The sequence below is a fragment of the Otolemur garnettii genome, unplaced genomic scaffold (genome assembly GCF_000181295.1).
Source record: "Otolemur garnettii isolate 467f Iridium unplaced genomic scaffold, OtoGar3 scaffold00077, whole genome shotgun sequence".
Lineage (NCBI taxonomy): Eukaryota > Metazoa > Chordata > Mammalia > Primates > Galagidae > Otolemur > Otolemur garnettii.
Window position 1 is genome coordinate 9,500,820 of NW_003852472.1, and position 4,208 is coordinate 9,505,027.

The following is a 4,208-nucleotide window of genomic DNA, read 5'->3' on the forward strand; positions in this document are numbered from 1 at the left end:
TTGGAGCTCCTGGGATAGCTCAAGAACAGCTGGACCAAGGTACTGAGGAACCAAGTAAGTGAGTGGTCAGGAGGCAGAGGCAGAGGCAGGGAGGGAAGTCGTCAGTATGACTCAGAGGCAGAGGGCGGAGAACGCGATTAACATGAACAGAGAGGGGGCCAGGCAGCCCACACACACCCGGTCCAGGAGTCATTCTAATCAGGTGCTTGGCTTGATTCTCTTTCCTGGCCAGTCTCACCCCCTGGCCTTCCCCACCGCTCCCAAGATCACTCTTCCACTGACAGGAGGCTCCACTGGACCATGAAAATTTCAGTCAGCCTGGGGAAAGGAGGGGCAGATGCCAGCCCCTCAGGCCCTAAAGGAAACCCTCCACTGCTGACCTAAAACCACTGGCCCACGAAGTCAGGCATCTTGCCCCCAGCACAGTGGTGAAAATGTCCGGTTATAAAGCTCCCGCACAAGCTCTAAGCATTTCACACTGTCTCGCTGTCTCAGTAACCACAGAGGTGTGTGCTTTTATCATCACCCTTATTTTGCAGACAAGTAAACCGATGCATAAAGAGGTTGAAATGTGGACCTAGGAGGTCAAAGAGTGAGTATTCATTTATTCATCTGCTCATTTATTCATCATTTATTCAAGAAGCTGAGTTTGTAGCCGATGATCCAAGCTCTCTGCTAAGTAGGGGAGAAAAATAAACCACAGGGCCCCAGCCCTGGGGTCAGTGGAGAAGGTGAATGAGTAAACAGCAAGGTGGTTGCTGTGAGAGGAGAAGCCCAGAGAACACAGCGGGGTCTCACCCAGGCTGGGAAGCTGTGGGTTTCTGGGAAGGCTTCCTGGAGGAGGCGGCACTTGGCAATTGAAGTTGAGAGACTCCAGGGAAAGGTACTTCAGAAAGGGCAGCCAGATGTGGCGAGGCATGGACTAAAGGGCCTGTTTGTAAACTCAGTGGCAGGAACCAGAAAGTAGGGGTTGTAAAGTGGCGAGAGATAAGGCCAGGGTCCTTTGAGGAGAGGACGGGGAAATAGACCCCGGGCCTCAATCCCCCTCAAGCCACACTGATTATATCAGGAGGGCAGAGGGAAGCATTGAAGGGAGTTAGTGAGGATCAAGATCTTCAAATTTACATTTTAGAAGCTAAAAGGCAGGGCTGCATTTGGCATAGATTCTTTGGAAAGTGGCTTGAGATAAATCAATTGGGAGACAGATGCTGGGGCCTGTGGGATGGGCTGGTGGCCACAGGAGGGGCTGGAGGCTGAGTGGTCCTCAAAAGAAGGACAGTAGTGATAGTCCCTGAGCTAGAAGCACTGGAGGAGGAAGGAGGTAGATAAAGGGTTGAGCCAACTTCAGTTTTGAGAAAACCAGAATATTATGTTTAAGAATTTGGACTATTTCAACCTCTCTTTGCATCAGTTTTCTTGTCTGCAAAGTCAGGGTGATGATAAAAGCACACACCTCAGTGGCTGCTGAGACAGCTGAGATAGTGTGAAATGCTTAGACGCGTGTGTGAGAGCTTTATAACTGGACATTATCACGACGGTGCTATGATGATTGCTGTAGAAGGAGGGGCCTGCGGAGGTAGTTGGGTGTGCGGGTCTGGACCAGAAAAATCTAGGTTGGATATGCATTTTGCAGCCATCAGCAGAAATGCTGGGTGAAAGCCTGGTGAGAGGGTGAAGAGGGAGGAGAAAGATGGGCTTGGGGCCTCACGGAAACACCAATATTGGCAGCACAGCAGGAGAACATGTTGACTGGGAAAGACCCCCAAAGGGGAAGGACATGCAGGAAAGAGATGGGTAGGCTGGACAAAAGGGGCCCAGGCCAGTCACAGGCTGCCAGATGTCAAGTGAGGTAAGAGATGAGGAAGTCCCCAGCCTGGCAATGGAGGCGTCAGTGACGTTGGAGTGGGCCATGCCCAGGGTGGTGGGCGAGACAGGGCTGGCGTGGGCTGAGGAGGGGCCAGAGATACAGAACGTGGGCAACAATGTCACCAGAGGTCAGCAGCTGCGAAGAGACTTCAGACATAATACAGCTGCAAAAATGCCCTGGAAAACATGGAGATGAAGAAAAATTCAGAGAGAAAGAAAGAAAGAGTAATTGAATTCCAAGAAAGGAATGATGACAGAAAAACCCCAAAAAGGAGAAAGAAGAAGTGGTTCAGATTCTGGAAAGGGTAAAAGAGGAAGCTGCAATGACTCAGCCAGAAGTCTGGGAGACTCAGGACTGGTCTCATGGGCAGTGTGAGCCCAGGATGAGATGCCACGAAGCCGAGATGCCGTGAAACCTGGTCTTCCCACGGGCCCCATCTCTTCTCTCCAGCTGCCTAACATACTCCCACGACACTTCAGGCTCAATCAAGGTGACTTCTAATTGGAGAAAGGCCAAGGTAAGATAGCTCACTTTTGGCAAAGACAACTCACGATCACAAAAGAGTAGAACAGGATGTGTTTCCAGTTCAACCCACCCATTTTACAGATGGCAGCAGTGAGGCTCCAGTTAGGACCTTAGGGTGTCTAAACCTCACAGCCCCATTTTAGTGATTCATAACTGTGATATTTCCAGAAAAAGGGTAGCAGCTGGGGGGGAATGACATAAGCAAGGGGAAAATGCCCAAGTTACACTCTCTTCAGCCCCTTGGGACCATGAGTCAGAGGAACCCAGCTCTCCCTCTAGCACCTCTGGGCTCAGCCTGTAGAAGAGGTCAAGGGCAGGCTCAGCGCCTGTGGCTCAAGTGGCTAAGGTGCCAGCCACGTACACCTGAGCTGGCGGGTTCGAATCCAGCCCGAGCCCGCCACACAACAATGACGGCTGCAACCTAAAAATAACCGGGCGTTGTGGCAGGTGCCTGTAGTCCCAGCTACTTGGGAGGCGGAGGCAGCAGAATCACTTGAGCCCAGGAGTTGGGAGTTGCTGTGAGCTGTGATGCCACATCACTCCACCCAGGGTGACAGCTTGAGGCTCTGTCTCAAAAAAAAAAAAAAAGAGGTCAAGGGCAGATGGAGGGTCTGGGAGAGTTTAGAGAGCAACCAGCCTTTCCTACTGCTGGCAGTCCTCACTCAGTACGTTTCTGCTGTGTCCCCGAGGTGCTAATCAAACAAGATTCTAGCAGGGCAGCAGGTGGAAGGGCTGCACGTGATCTGGAGATGAGGGATGTGTAGAGAAACCAATTCACAAGTTGCCACTTTAATTTAGGTCTGATTTGCCTGAACCAAGTGGAAATGAATAATTTTGAGTCTGTTGCCTGGGTCATTTGTTTCTGTGGGAAAAAGAGAACAGAAATCTAGTGGGCATAAACCTCATCCCACCCTACACTCACCCACAGGCCTGAATGAACTTACCCTAAAGTTTCTGCCCTTTCTCTTACTACATGAAATCTGTCTCACTTTTCTGTCTTTGAAGACAATCCCTTCTGCATCCCCAAATTTTCTTAAAATAGAATTCATTTTAATTCTATAGTGTAGAAAGAAACATCTACGTAGGTACTCTGCTCTGAAGGCACCTGGTTCTCCTTGCACACCTAAAGTGATAGGGCGATGAAAGGCAGAATGACAGATGAATGACAGAATGATACCCTTGGCAGCTCTGGAGGATTTTAGCCAGTGGTTAGGGAAGCTCAGGACACAGACAGGAGAAGGGGGCATCAGATAATAACATCTTTGTTTGTTTTTTTTTTTTTGAGACAGAGTCTCAAGCTGTTGCCCTGGGTAGAGTGCCATGGTGTCACAGCTCACAGCAACCTCCAACTCTTAGGCTTAAGTGATTCTCTTGCCTCAGCCTCCCAAGTAGCTGGGACCGCAGGTGCATGCTACAATGCTCAGCTATTTTTTGGTTGTAGTTGTTGTTGGGGTTGCTGGATTTGAACCCACCAGCACCAGTATATGTGGCTGGTGGCCTAGCCGCTTGAGCTACAGGCGCTGAGCCAGATAATAACATCTTGATGGGAGAGCAAAGGAGCTGCGATAATACTAACACTTTTATCAGTGTATTTTATTAGATTGGCTCCTTGAGTTCTCCCAACAGCCTTATGAGGAGGGATTGCTATTGTCCCCATTTTACAGAATTGAGGCACAGAGAGGATGAGTTATTTGCCCAGGTCACCCAGGTAGTACAAGCTGAGGACAGGTTTCAAGGTGCTGGAGTCTTTCTTTTTTTTATTAAGTCACATACACATAGCTCATGAATACATTTATGCATATGTGGGGTACAATGT